The 16,332-nt window shown below is 39.4% G+C and overlaps 1 protein-coding gene across 1 annotated transcript in view; it reads right to left on the bottom strand.

The window, feature by feature from the left end:
• The window catches only part of znf609 (zinc finger protein 609), a 100,677-nt gene extending 88,596 nt beyond the window's left edge, over nucleotides 1–12,081 (bottom strand). Inside the window, exon 1 of the mRNA XM_004066872.3 lies at nucleotides 11,022–12,081. The gene's annotated coding sequence lies outside the window, so the exon portion shown is untranslated. The remainder of the gene's footprint in view (nucleotides 1–11,021) is intronic.
• Between the last annotated feature and the right edge of the window lie 4,251 nt (nucleotides 12,082–16,332).

The raw sequence follows: 16,332 nt of genomic DNA on the forward strand, positions 1-16,332 counted from the left end.
ACCACGCTACCCGGGGTCTCACATTTCATTTACGTGACTTTCATCTTCTGCGTTTCATTTAAACAGGAGCTGACATAAAACTGTCATAAAACTACCAAATTAATTGGATAAACATGGCTAAAAGTCAAGAAATACAGGTTTTTCAGACAAATCTACATTTCTGATTACTGGATAACCACAAAGATCAGATAAAGAACATTGGATTACTGATAAATCTGATAACTCAAAATAAAAACTGGATAAAGACCGGATATATGTCTGTAAGCCTGCCCAATACTCCCTGAACTGACACAGAAACCACTGCGTTATCATATTATAGTTGATTTGTCCTAAAGAGAGTCCTTACAAATAAACAGCCAACCCAAAATTAAAAAATAAACAAACTGCATGGCTGGGAAAGAAAGTGCCTAAAAGACAAATCCCCCATCATTTGACTACCTCAACACGCCAGCTTTGCATGTCTGGAAGTCAGGTCCGAAACACATCCAGGGCTGAAGAGGCTCAGTTGTTGGGTGTTGAAGCGTGAACCCACGCCCAACCCCCTTCACCGATAAAGGATCTCTTCTAATAAATGTCAGCTTTTAGGGAAACAGAGTGTGTTTTTCCAACTACAACCTGCCTCATGATAACAGCTGAATAATGGGACTACACACAGACTCGGTGCTGCACACATTGAAAAATGTTAGTTTATAGCAAAAGCGTTGAACTAAACGTATTTAAAGGAGCCAAACAAACAGATTTATTGAGATTATTTTAGATTGCTTTAGAGAATTGAAACGACCAGCTAGGTTTAAGTGCAGAGGTGGTGTGGAGCCACAAAACATCGGTTTCACAAAGCCAACATAATCCCTTAATCTAATGTCTTGCACAACCTCAACAAATTTGTTGACGTTTTTTTCAAAAAATGCTGCACAAATTTAAAAAAGATAAAACTCTGGTCAAAATTACAACCAATAAAAAACTGACAGCATCTGTTGTGGCATTGATAACATTTGTCTAAAATGAATTAACGTGCATTTACAGATAAATAGGAATGTATAAATCCCATGGCTATTACATACATTAATCCCTTTCACACTTAAGATGCAAACAACTTGTTTATCAGCGACATCAACTGCTGAACGCCAAAATGGGACTTTCCTGGAGAGCTTTTATCGCATGATCACAGTCTTCAATTTCATTTCACAAGTGATGGCTCCATCACATTTCATACGATCTATCTGGTGGGTTAACAAGGCTCCCTAATGATTTGAACAAATTACAAGCACAAGACGTAATCAGATAGAAAGTATTTGCTTTTGAACAGGTAGTCGACTGAAAAGGAACAGGAGGGGGAAAAAACTGTTCTCTTTATCTCTGTGAAACAGCCAGATTCGGCTCTCTAAAAGAGAAGAGGAAAGCAGCAGCTTTGATGTGAAGAGATTTGTAGCTACAGACGCTGATCCACAGTATGTGAATTCAATTTTGGGCCAAATCCTCTGGGTCTGACATTGTTATATTACCATCTTCTGTATTGATTTGAGTATGACAAGTGCTTGAAAAGAAAGGGTAAGAAATATATATATATATATTAGGGCTGCACGATATGAGGAAAACTTGCGATATGCGATATTAGTGATCAATATTGCTATAACGATAAATTTGCGGTAAATAAACAAATAGAAAAATAAACAAAAACATCATTCCCATTTCATTGCAACAGTTTAAAAATTATAGTCCAAATGACCCTCATCGACATGGGGGACAAACGTCAGGGTGGCTAACCCTGGTCCTCAAGGGCCTCAACCCTGTCTGTTTTCCAATTCTCCCTAGACTGCTCGATAATGATAACCAAAATCAGGTGTGTTCAGTCAATCAGGATGTGAAATCACTTGAGTCAGCCAATCAACAGCAAGCTGGTTAAGGAGAGCTGGAAAACAGGCAGGGTTGAGGCTCTTCAGGACCAGGGTTAACATAATAGGCCTCCATCTGATTGGTCAACAATGGGAAGGCGTCCATCTGATTGGTCAAAGCATAAAGGGATTTATTTGATTCGTTAAATGCTTCAAGCTGCTAGAAGATTGTTTTAACACATTTTGGGTTTGCGATTTATTGCGATATTCGCCGTCTTTTGCGATATGCATATTGCAGAGCTGGATATTGCGATAACGATAAATTTGCGGTATATTGTGCAGGCCTAATATATATATAAATATAAATAAAACACTCTCAGAATTAGTTAAAAAAAAAACAATGAAACACAAGCCAGTAAAAAATGCATTCAGATCAAGTGTTTGTACAGTCTCACTAAAAGGCTTGAATTATTTACAGATACGACAAATTACCACAACTCTGTCGAAGCTTTTGTGTCACTTCTCATTGGATTAAAACAGTTCATTTTTAAGCCTAAATCAGCATGCACAATATTTAATGGAGAATTGGCAAACATTTAAATGATTGTGACCTTTAATGGTCAAAGTTTTCTGTGGACTTCTGAGCATTGAAAAATCTTCAGGATTACTGCAGACTATATGGTAAGGCACAGTGGAAGAGCAAAAGAGTCCACCTACTATTAGTTCTAGTAAATACACCTTTGTAAGTTCTGTTAAGTGGTAATCAAAAGAACATGTACCTGCTGTTGGCTGGAAACTCCATCTAACATCAGGGATGCAAAATATTATCACTACATTTGTGGGGACTGATGAAAGCGTCAAGAGCAATTACAAAGCACCAAACTAAGATTGGTTTGCTAGTGAGGATTGGCATCCAGTAAAATGCTAAATTACAAAAAAAAAACAACCAAAAAAACGCGTATTTTCATCACCACAGAACCCGCTTAAAAGCCTCATTTAAAAAAGAAATGACAGTGTGACAGTGCATTTTATAAACCGGAGTATTTTATAAACGCCGCCGTCTGCTGAAAGAGGCGGTGGCCCGACGCTCAGGCGAGCTTCCCCGGGGCTTGCGCGCCGCAGCCTGGATCTCACCAGCTTCAGGGGATCCACTCTCCACAGAAAAACCAGGTCTTCACGCTGGAGTACTGTCTGCCCGGAAACATCACTATGGAGCTCCCATTTCTCCACCTGAGCCCGCTGGAGCGGAGGCCGCTGCTCATCACCCCGCTGCTGTATCGGGGAGACCCGCTGGAAGACCCGGACCTGTGCAGCAGCCCGCGCTCATCGTGGGAGACTCCGTTGTCCGGCATGTCCGGGTCAGAAGGTGCCACACACACACACTCTCTGGAGCTGTCGTCAATGAGATTAAAAACTCTGCCCACCAACTCTCTGTGAAATACCCCTCTGCGGAGACTTTTATCATACATGCAGGCACCAACAACCTGAAACTGCAGCAATCAGAGACTCTGAAAATGGACTTCATCCATCTGATTCATACCATCCAACAGTTAAACATACACTGTATCGTATCTGGACCACTACCTGCACCCCGTTATGGAGACATCATGTTCTCACGCGTCCGTCAGCTTCACATTTGGTTAAAAACATACTGTCATTCCATAAGCATTCCATACGTTGATAACTTCACAACTTTTTACAATAGACCATACCTCTTTAAATCAGATGGTTTACACCCCAACAATAGTGGTTCCCGTCTTCTCAGCATGAACATTGATCTCACCCTCCGTTCTTTCAAAACCATATCCAGCTGACGGTTGAACCAGGACACCCACACCCCTGACTCATCATTCTCTGCCATACAGCATCACATACCAGTCCGCATCACCAATAGACATTCAAATCATTTGCATTCATATCCACGTGCCTCGCATATTTGTTGTCTCCGACCAATTCACACATCAGTCACAAAACCCATGACATGCACACATAAGATTGTACCCACAACCATGAAGATGGCTCTTTTAAATGTCAGATCACTTTTAAATAAGTCTTTTATCATAAATGATCTGATTTTAGACCATGATTTAACCTGTTTGTTTTTAACTGAAACCTGGCTTGGCTCTGATGCACCAGCTATTCTCACTGAGGCTTCTCCACCTAATTTTAACTTTTTATTTTCAATCAGGGGAGGAAAGAAAGGTGGAGGTACAGCATCGATTGCTCACAAAAGAATTTTATCTGAAAATATTTTACTCGGTAAATATTGTTCATTTGAGCATCATGCTTTTCTTTTTGGAGACCCACCTGTTTTAACTGTCACAGTATACAGACCACCAACCCCTCCTTCCTGTTTTATCGAAGAATTTTCGGAACTTTTATCATCTCTTCATATTAGGTACAATAGGATTTTAATTACTGGTGATTTTAATTTGCATGTTGACAATTGTAATGATATCTATGCCTGCGAGTTTTTAAATCTTCTAAACAGCATGGATTTTCAGCAGCATGTCACACAGCCAACTCACAACAGAGGACACACCCTGGACCTTGTCATTACCTATGGTCTGTCCACTGGGGTGTCCTCTGTTGTTGACATAGCCACCTCAGACCATTACTGTGTGTTTTTTACTGTCACCAGTGAAATCCAGCAGGAAGCCTCAGTGAGAACTGTGAGGAAGCGGTATTTAACTCCTGAAGTGGCTGCAAGTTTTATTGATGTTTTTAAGCAAACTCCTGCTCAGATTTTACCTGCACCCTGTGATTTTATTGTTGATCATTTTAATAACAGACTTCAGTCTTCCATAGATGCAGTGGCTCCACTCAAAACAAAAACATTAAAAGCCACTCCTAAAATCCCATGGAAGACTGACGACATTAAGGGTCTGAAGCAGAACTGCAGGAGAGCAGAGAGGAGATACAGGAAGACGAAATTAATAATTCACAAAGACATTTTTAAAGAACAACTCAAAATCTACAATAACTCAGTTAAACGGGCCAGAACCTCCTATTTTTCAAAAATCATTTCAGAAAATAAAAACAACCCCAAATTTCTTTTTAAAACAATTGATATTTTAATAAACAAAGACTTCAACAAGTCCTCCATGCCATCATCTAATGCTGCATGTGAGGACTTTGCAGACCACTTCATGGGTAAAATCAATGCCATAAGATCAAACATTTCATCCATGCAGTACACTGATCTTATCAGACCTCCAGCATTGTCTTTACCAGAAGAAACACTGGGGAGTTTTGTCCTGGTTGATGCAGAGATGCTTGGTCGAGTTGTATCCCAAGTAAACACTACAACCTGCCTTTTAGATCCCATTCCCACTTCACTTTTTAAAACATTTTATGGATTCTTTGAGTCAGAGCTTTTAAATATAGTAAACTGCTCTCTTCAGACGGGGGTCTTCCCCTCTGCCTGTAAGACGGCGGTGGTGAGGCCCCTTCTGAAGAAGAGTCAATTAGATCCAAAAAATCTGGATAACTATAGACCCGTATCCAATTTACCATTCTTAAGTAAAATAATAGAAAAAAGTGTCGCTACTCAACTGCATGAGTTTTTAAATGCCCAAAAAATTTTAGAAAAATATCAGTCTGGTTTTAGGAAAAGCCACAGTACAGAGACGGCTCTTTTAAAGATCGTTAATGATCTAAGATTAAACTACGACTCACAGAAACTTTCTGTTCTGGTGCTACTGGATCTTAGTGCCGCTTTTGATACAGTAGATCACCAGATTTTATTAGACAGACTTAGTAGTCTAGTGGGCCTTTCTGGAAATGTTCTTAAGTGGTTTTACTCTTACCTGACAGATCGACACTTTTATGTAAGTATGGATATGTGCTCTTCAGGAATCCACGAAATAAGCTGTGGGGTTCCCCAAGGGTCAATTTTAGGGCCAATACTTTTTAATTTGTATATGTTGCCTCTTGGGGAGGTCATCAGGAGACATGGCGTTGACTTTCACAGCTATGCTGATGATACACAGCTTTACATCGCCGTGTCTCCTGATGACCTTGAACCGGTTAACACTCTTTTAAACTGCATTTTAGATATAAAGTTGTGGATGGCAGAAAATTTCTTAAAGCTCAACCAGGACAAAACTGAAGTTTTAATCATCGGTTCTGAAGACAAGAGAGAGATGATTTTACCACATCTTCATAATTTTAAACCTTCTCAATGTGTGAGAAACCTGGGCGTACTTTTTGACTCTGAGCTAAATTTTATCCCACACATTAAAAATGTCGTTAAGACAGGATTTTATCATCTCAAAAACATTGCCAGAGTCCGCCCGTTCCTCTCTCTTGCCAGCACAGAAGTGCTAATGCATGCTTTTATTTTCAGTTGTTTAGATTACTGTAATGCCCTGCTCTCTGGTTTACCCAAAAAGTCTCTTTCAAACTTACAACTTCTACAGAACTCAGCGGCACGAGTTCTGACGAGGACCAGAGGGCGGGAACACATTACACCGGTTTTAAAATCGCTGCATTGGCTCCCTGTGCGTTTCAGGATTGATTTTAAAATTCTTTTAATGGTTTATAAATGTTTTTATGGTCTTGGGCCTTCTTATTTAAATGATATTCTTTTAAAATATGAGCCCTCGCGGACCTTGAGGTCTTCCGGTACTGGCCTCTTAGTTGTTCCCAAGGTGAGGACCAAAACTTATGGTGAGGCTTCGTTCTGCCATTATGGTCCTCGCCTGTGGAACGGCCTTCCGGAGAGACTCAGGGCCGCAGAGACAGTAGAGGTTTTTAAGAAGAGGCTCAAGACCCACCTTTTTAATTTAGCTTTTAGTTGATTTTAACTGCTAATTTATTCTATTAGTTTTAGTATAGGCTATTTTATTTATGTATTTATTTTAATTTTATGCATCTTATTTTCAATTTTATGTTTTTTTCTTTTTTATGTTTTTAATTTTAGCATCTTATGATTTTAGCCCCAGTGTTTCTTGAGGGGATCTTTTCCTCCAGGGCTTGCCGGCTTGGTCAGCGGTTGTTGCTGCAGTTGTTGCCCTTGCTGGGGCGGCTGGGGTCTAATTTTACAGCTTTTGGCTGTGAGGGGGACCCCGGTGTTGTCCCGGTCTGGGTGGGCACTGTGGCGATGTTCCGGTGGCCAGGCTGGCTCCTGGTATGAAAGGATTCCCAGATACTGTTTCCTCACAGCAGAGCTAAGCCATACTTGTTTATTTATTTATTTATTTATTTATTCTTTTACAGTTACATAGTCATATTTCATTGTACGTGGGAGCCATGGGTCATGTGGTTTAATGGAGGGGAGTGGGAAGGGTGAAGGGTGGGTTGGGGTTTTTATTGTAATGTTGTGTGTTTACTGTTTTTAGTGTTAAAGCGCTTCGAGCTGCACAAAGTGCATGAGAAGCGCTATTTTATAAATAAAGTTTGATTTGATTTGATTTGATCTTATGTATGGATTCATTCTGGTTGTTCTAACTGATGTTGAAGAAATTTTGAGAGGTACACGGCGCTCTGTCAAAGTGTTAGTCTGTTTTTTCTACAATTTCCAAACCAGTTTGGGTGTTATGGTAAATATGCCAATACTGTTAATGTTTGGGAATGATTTTTTTTTTTTACATGTTAGTAAAGAGGTTTGGAGTTTGAGTATTCCCAATTAAGTTAAGTTTAATAGCACAAGTCTGGCTTTTTAAGTGTTGCAAACAAGTTTGGGAGTTACGGATATTGTGAATTCGCCAACGCGGCTAACGTGCAACAAACAAGTTCAAGAAGTTATAAAATTAAGTCTGACTGACTAACAGACTCATCTCAGACATCTGACTCACTGACCTAAAATCGATCCAGGACATCTTCAGCCAAAAATCCACCCAGTGTGGCTCAGAGATAAATTCAGTGCTGATAAAGATTTCCAGATTTTTTGTATTTCTTGCAAGACAATCAATTGTAAATTGTGTCCAAACGAGTAAACAAGAAATAATGTTCCATTCAAATTTTAGTTTCCTAAAATTCAGCACACTGTTGTTTTTCCACATTCAAATAATCCAAAGGGAAAATCATAACGTTCTACCATGCAGTATGGTCACGTCCAAATTCAAAGTGTTTCCACACATTGGATTGAAATGTTGGAGTGATCAGTTTTTGATGACATCACATGTGTGTTGTCCAACATGATGACACTTGGTTGTTTTTACATTATAATAAAATAAACCTACCTGCTTGAGTCCAATATTGATATAATCAGTTTATTTTATTTTAAAACAAGGTATAGGTCGATTCAATTAAATTGCCTCAGACATATCGATCTGGTGGGATCGAGGGAATATAAATCGGTTCATAGATTAGGTCAATTTATCGTTAAGCCACTGTGATTTTATCTAATGTGAATCACATTTTTTTGTAAACTACAAAAAGAATATTGAACATTCTCAAATGGATATCGAAATATTGGTCAAAAAGCATTAAGTCAAAAAATATCAGCATGACGGAAATTAGCAAAAAGCTAATACCATGCATGCTAATCATAATGTTTCTCTGTAAATTCATACACATGCACAGATTGACACACAACAACATACATATTACTGAACAATTAGTGGGTTACTAGTTCTATACTAGTTCTCACTACACACTTTGTTATCCACCTAAACAAGAAATAGTGATGCAGCAAACCTAACGGGACTCGTCTAATGAGGCTTGAGATCCTGGAGACGTACAAAGATGAAATATCAGGATTAAATTATAGGAGCATTGAAAATGTTTTAGTATACATTTAAAGATAATGCAAAACTGTTTCAGCTAGCTACTTTTACGCTAAATTTAAATGCATTTGTGGGCTTTTTTTTCTAACTTACCCAATCAACTGGGCTTATTTATAATTTAAAATTTCTCAATGTCTGATCTAATGTTTCTCATGGTTTAATTAGGAGTCTTGATTAAAATTACGTATGGTTTCCTGCAGCTTAAGACCAATTCAATCTGTCAGAGGTACAGCATTGAGTCATTCACACAGTGATAGCTTGAGGTTAACTAGGCCCTTGTGTAATAACACCAAAAAGAAAAAGAAACACTTAAAGAACAATGATGGTGCCATCTAAGCAAAATGATCAAATATATCAGCAACTTCAAGAACAAAAACAAGTCTTTGAGGACTTCCCAGAAGCCAAAACTTTCAATATCTAGGAAAGGTTTTGTATTTACAGGCTAAACAAGGACACAAACAATAATCATATGCAAACAAAATTACGTTGACCTGAAAAGAAAAGTAAAATATTATATGAACAGAGACAGTTTGTAAGCACACGTATATGCAAAACACTTTCTGTAGTCTGGGGCAATGCACATTCAAAGAAGCATGCTTCGCAAAAGGGTTTTGGTGATAAATGTCATGTAGTGAAACTGTATTTTTATGTAATAGTCAGAGTGCAGCTGACCAACTATCTACTTTGAGCTTATTCCCCGTACCTACAGCGCTCATTTCCGATCATAGATTATTTAAAAGAGTAGCCGTTTTACAAATGGTTCCGTCCGTGACAGCAATAACTGTACTTTTGCATAACTGTCCTAATGCCAAAGTAGTGTTTGTGGCTAAAGAGGCCAAAAGACCCACATGTTTTTCTGACGATGGAAGACATTAAAAAATATTAGGCTCAAAAATGTATTCAAGTATTTCTTTATTCAAGTCCTTGTGAATCAGGAGCAGATGAAAAATCGCTGTTTAAAAAAGATCGTGTTTGTTACGTAGATGCATCCACTTATAGACTACTAGATCCATGAACGTCTTGGTTTTTTCTCATCTGAGCTAACATCCGGCTCAAAACTGTACGACTAGAGAGCTACAATATTGCTCGCCATTTTTGTTGCACCGGTGATGTTAGGTTGGGGTTGTGAGGGGATGTAACCTAGCAGGAGAACACCGTAAACAGATGGGTGACAGGGAAAAGGGGGTTGACTTGCTCCACGCCAACAGTCCCGCCCACATCTGAGAGGTGAATTTCTAATGAAGTGCTGGCGCTCTGCAGAAACTATGCCCTAGAAAATGACAGGATTTTTGATTTTGGCTTTAAAAAAAAGCAAAAATCAGAACTAAAAGACCACTGGGAACACTTTTAATATAGATCAAAACAATGATCGGAGTGGGACTTCAAGGAAAAGAAAGTAGCAACTAAGAAGACTTGGACTATTGTTGTTTAGAAACAAATAGTGTAGGTTTAATAACAACAGAGCTTGACCCTAACCTCTAAACAAATCCATTTATTTGCCTTTTTATTTTTATTAAGACGACAAAGAAGACCAACAAGAATCCAGTCAAAGCTGTTGAACAGCAGGAACAATGTTAAAAGATGTGAAAAACTGATGAAATAAACATGGCAACATGGGATACGGTCTTTTGTCACCACTCAAACTAGCTTAAACATTATTGTAGGTTAATGCTGACTGCTTCAATAGTGTTAATTTAATGTGGTGCTGTCATTCCAAACAGAGTAGCTCAAACTAAAAGCTCAGGTTTGAGTTTCTTCCAGCTGAAAAGGCTTATTTAGTGGATTGGTTCACTTGACCAACTTCCAGAAGGAACCAGCAAAATGGGCAAGAAATCATTTACTACTAGTTGTGCAACTTGCCAAAACCACACCATTTTGGGGCTTTAAATTAAAAAAGTTAGTTGTTGTACAACGTGAGGAATGCCACGTTGGTCTGAAAACGGTTTTGATTTTCCTACTTTCATGAGGAACCGCGATGTTTAAATTGAAGCTTCAGACTGAGAAACATTCCCCCCGTTGGTCCTGCTAATGTTCATAACATAGCACTGACAAAAAAAAAAAACAGAAAAGAACAGGGTTGGCAAAGATAGACACGTGTTTTCGAAAGTTAATGTTAAAAAAGAAGAAGTGTTCTTCTAGGTTTGACATTGTGGTTTGTGTAGCGGGGTTCTCAGCTAAGTTGCTTCGGTTTGCGCGACAACTTTTGCGTATTTTCGGCAGAAGTTGGAGAAGCTAGCAGCTAGCATAGCTCCGTGGAGTGGAACGCTAGCTACAGAGAAGAAACAATGAGCCTGGAGAGCAGCCGCGGCTAGCAGCCTGCTCTGCTGCCGCACGCTGACGCTGGGCTGCTACACGGACTAAAAGCTGGCCTGCCTGTCTGCTCTGCACGCCAGGCTAACATTAAATGGCTAACGAGTCTTAGCGCTGATAACAAAAAGAAGAAAATGTACCAACTTACCGACTTAACTGAACGTTCCTATTCCAAACCGTGGTCTGTCCATGGCGGTGTCCGCTCCATCAATGGGGGGGGGGGGGGGGGGGGGATAAAAGTAATGGAGCCGAATGACAAGAAAACCTCCTTAAATTCGCGTAGCTCTAGAAACCAACGGCAGCGCACCCTCAAGACATCCAACACAAGAGAGGAGGGGAGGCCAGCGATTCACTGGACTTCTGCCATCACACTTCGAGACACCGTCCGCGGCGAAAACAGCATTTTTACCGCTGCGATCTCAGGATCAGCAAATTTCCGGTTGTCTCCCGACTCCTTTCTGCATTTAATCCCACAGCGAAAAGATTTCCATCCAGGTTAATTCCTTCGTTTTCACCGTTAAAAGACGAGCACCGCGCTGCCTGTTCGTGTGGGAACTGATACAATGTAGACAGGCAGCCGCGGGAGCGGTTAGGAAACCCAGGACGGGGGGACTTCCCCTCGGATTGAACTGTCACACGCCACGGCGCCCGGGAGGAAGACGTGGAACTGGATCGTCCACGGGGAGTGGACCGGGTCCGTGGACAGCCTGCAGACAAACACCCCCTCCTGGGAAAAACTGTGCTACTGGTGTGTGTTTTGAACATGATCTTGTAGCATTGTGCTTATGATTGATGGCATATATACAGAAAATTAGGATCAAAACTGCATTTCTGTGGACTTTTCTATTCAAATTGTGTTGGAAAAAAGTGTGACGTAAAAGCAACAACGGCTCCATTCTAATGCATCCACATTAGATCCCTGTGCGTCTGTGATTTCCTCGACTGAGGTGGCATCTGCCTCTGAATAAGATCGTTTTGATCCTCGCCATTTTTGTTGCACCAGTAATGTTAATTTGGGGATTAGAGGGGACTGTAAGCTAGCGGGAGCGACTGTAAACAGATGTATGATGGGAAGTGGGGGCGGTCATACGCCATAATAACAGTCCCGCCCACAAGTCGGAGGTGAATTTCTAATGAACTAACTTAATCATTTATTGATGATGACTAAATTGATTGATTTTTAATTTTATTACTTCACTTGCTTCAAAAATTGATTCATGATTTCCTAATGAAACATAATTTGCACATATTTTTAACTTTTGATACTTGATCAATTTTTGCTATGAAGATTTTTGAAACAGTGTTATGTCTATTCTACTGGTATAGGATAATATTTTTAATCATATGCATGATTTTTGTAATCTGTATATATTTAAGATAACTGATCTGCATTTGCCATGTTGATTTCTAAGATAGTTATTTTTAAAATAATAATTAAGTAATTCTTCTTTGTCATGTGATTTATTGATACTCAAGGATTCTTCAGTCTGTCTGATAAAGTTTTGAAGCGGATAATGATAAATCATGTAATAAAATGGTTACGGTGGAACAGGGGTGGGATTGTGTAAATTGGCTTCCTTCCATTCCCTTTCATGAAATCTTTAATTTAATGTCAAATTATCCTTAGTTTGATACGTCTTTGTATGAATGTATGACTGATGATTGGAATGTTTTTGTGTACTATTAGTATTTGATTGCTTGAAGTAGAACATCAATCTATAATGTAATCATCTTTTTATTACTACAGCATAAAAATGTTTAACTTCCTGCAACACAAGTTCTTTGATTTGAACCAGCAGACAATTTGTTAATGAACAAAGAAAAACAATTAGTAAGTTATTTAGCTGGACTAAAATGATTAATTTGACCTTTTTTTAAACACAATCTCAAAAAATGAAGTGAACCCGTATTTAACAGACGAAGACGTTAGAATTAAATGCGTCTGAAGGATTCCTGCGACAGACTGGCGACCCGTCCAGGATGCTCCCTGCCTTCGCCCATAAGTGGTTGGGATAGGCTCCAGCAGCCCCGTGACCCCAAGGGGAACAAACAGAAGAAGACGAATGAATGAATGAATGATTCATGTCATTTAGAAACTGCATATTTTTTTGCTAATAATTTGTTATTTCTCAGTTTTCTCTCCTATAATCAGCGGCTATCTTTCAGGTAACTGCATAAAGATGTGCGTTTCCTTTTATATGTCATTGTTCTTCGGTAAAATCATCCTTTTTTTTTCCCCCCAGCTGATCTTTTCTAGAGGGTATAGCCAGCTGAACAGTCCATCAGAGCACTCAACCTAATGACCTAAAGAGCTTAACTAAAATGATAAAGGGAGTGTCATGCAGGAGCGGGGTAAACAGTAATCATTGGGATTTGTCAATATCTGCCAACTCAATCATCCTTCAGAGGAGCAGCTTGTAAAAAAGAAAAGGCTGAAAGAAGTGAGCTGATCCTGTTTGATATCAATAAAGCATTTAGTTCTGATCATTAGGAAGCTGTAAAATGTTTATTAGAAGGTGTTGATGGCATCTCCTTGGTCAAGAATGGGTTCAGAGGAATGAAAATTGGGTTAAATAAAAAAAAAATCAATGCTGGCGTCAAAGCTGCACAGAAACCTGCACACTTTATCTTTGCAACCGTGTAATTTCAGTAAACTGGATCCCTTAACAAACAACCGGGGGGAGGGGAAGGGGGGGGGGTTCTCAGGGAAAGATGTGGCATAAAAAGATTCCAACAATAAGACCCTTTCAGCTCATATTTCCAACTCTCACAGCTCTGCAGATAACCTTTCATGTTTACCAGCTTCAAACCCTGCAAAAGGCTTTAAGTCGTTGTCTGCCTGCGCTGGTTTCCCAGGCAACAAGAATATGATAATGTTGCCTTTGACATGACAGAAGGAATCATCTCGCTAACAAACAGAGACAACAGGCACAGGAAGGGCTTGGGGAAAGGCAGGGGAGGGGGCTGAATTAATGGGCTCATTTTCACACAGAGGGAAACGCCGCAGCAGCAGCAGCAGCAGCAGCAGCAGCAGCAGCAGCAGCAGCAGCAGCAGCAGCAGCAGCAGCAGCAGCAGCAGCAGCAGCAGCAGCAGCCACTCACCATCCTCCATCTTCTTCTTCCATCGCCTCCACTGCATTCCTGCTGGCAGGCACACTCTTGCTTTCCCAGGGGAACGGCCTGCCTTCATTGGAAAGCTAAATAACAGTCAGCAGCCCGGTGGGGACTGGAGGGGGCACAAATCGGATGATGGCTGCCCTTCAAAGCTGCCGCTCCAAAAAAAAAAAACCCAACAAGCAGGACCGCCACGACACCCATCTACTGTCCTGAAATGAACAAGCCGTGCGGGCGCCATGTGTTTCCCATCAGCGCAAAAAGGGGCTAATCAGCCAGCCATGTGGAATCACACAGGGCTTGGCTTGATTCATGTGATCATCTTTCCACTGCGCAATAAAAAAGGAACTGTAAAAACCTTGAAGACCCTCTAAAAGACGATTCATCTCTGGGACTTTTTTCTTTTAATGTGTGAAGTAGCGCCTTTGTTGCACATTTCTAAAGGGCAGAAAAACGGTCACTCTGACAGGGTTGGAAATTTTAAACTGACATAATAAATCCTTTCCCCTAACCCCCCCCCCAGTAAAACCTCACTTTTGGGCTTCTCAGTTTCACATATTTTGGGAATCATTACCTATTAAAAGTGTTTTTGCATGGAATAAGACTCAAGGATTCATGATAAAAACCGGCCAACGTTAACAGCTGTGGCTTTGAGCTAACTTTTATGTACTTTTATGTTGAAAATCTAGTACTTTTCCTCACCGTTTGCCTTTAGATACTTTTATTCATAACATTTGTGCTAATTTCTCTCAGAACAAACAATAAAATCAGCACATTAGTGGTCGCTGGACATAGAGGAAAGAAGTGAGGTGCATGTGTGGCCATGCTGACAGTAGTGGTGTGTGCGCAGCTAGTGCAATATCTAACTAACACAAGCAAGTAACAACGACTCACAAAAGAAAAGGCTTTGGTGGTCTTTATTGAAAATGTAACAACAGGGTTTAGATATCAGGTAGTGTTTTCTGGCATCACGCCACTCTTTTGAAATATGGAAATATTAGCATCATGCATCACTGTTTGTGCACATCAGTGGAAGCTTTGGTGTTTCATGGAAATATGCTTCCCTTTAATACACAAGTAAAAAATGTTATTCAGCAGCTGGAAGTACTAGAATTGAGGAGAAAAAATTTAGTTTTCCATTTCTCTGATTCCCAAATTGTAGATTATAAATCAGATTTGTTCAAACTGTTTGTAGTCAAGTATTTTACTTGCTTTTGTATTACAAGTACAAGTACTGTTATTTTGAATTGAGTTGATTTTTTTTTTTTTTTTTGGAGGGGTGGTGGTGGAACAAGTTGCCTGATGGGAAGCTCTGGATCAAAGATTTAATTTGATTTGATTGATTTTAAGCATTTAAAAAGAATTGAAAAATGTAATTAAAAACAATAAAACAGATATATCAAACAGATTTCCGATATCATTGACAAATTGATTTCAAAATAACGAAAAATGAACCAAGATCTTGTAAAATGATGCCACCTTCTTGACAGTATAATTACTCCTTTTCACATCATTTCAGTTAACATTGACATGTATCACACGTCGTGTAACAGATAAGCAATAAGTATTGATAACCATCAAAGTACATTATCGCACCAACCCAGTAATCATTGCTACACTGCTGATCAAGTAAGAAAAAGGAATGAATAATTCCTGGCTCCCAGAGAGGCTCCCAGAGAGCCTCAGGGCTGCAGAGACAGTTCATGTTTTTAAAGGAAGGCTTAAGACCTACCTTTTTAATTTAGCTTTTAGTTGAATTTTAGGATTTTTTATTTTTTATTTTATTTTATTTTATTATTATTATTATTATTTTTAATTTATTATTATTATTATTTTTAAATATTTTAATTAATTTATTTTTCTTTTAACTAGTTTTATATGTGTATGTAAATACATTTATTTATTTATTCTATTAATTTTTAAGACGCTCTTACTATTTCATATGCCTATTAAGGTTTATGTAATTATTTGTTTTTTGTCCATGTTTTATATATATTTTAATTTTATTCCTTTTACATTTTATTTCACTCCAGTGTTTCCCTCTGAGGGATCCTCCACATCAGTGACTGACCCTTCTCAGTGAGCGGGGTCGCTGCAGTGGGATCTCCTGGGTCTGACTCTTTTGATCGGATCTGGGGGGTTCTGTGGTAGTGTACTCCGTGAACTTGGGTTGGGGGGTCGCTGGTGTGGACATGTCCCCAAACTATCGTTTTCCCACCTCAGGACAAAGCCAGGTCTCTACATTCTATCATTCTATCACTTTTTTATTTATTTATTTATTTATTTATTTATTTATGTGTGTGTGTGGGTGTGTGTGTGTGCGTGTGTGTTTTTGCGGGGGGGGG

Source organism: Oryzias latipes, chromosome 3 (genome assembly GCF_002234675.1).
Source record: "Oryzias latipes chromosome 3, ASM223467v1".
NCBI classification, from domain to species: Eukaryota; Metazoa; Chordata; class Actinopteri; order Beloniformes; family Adrianichthyidae; genus Oryzias; species Oryzias latipes.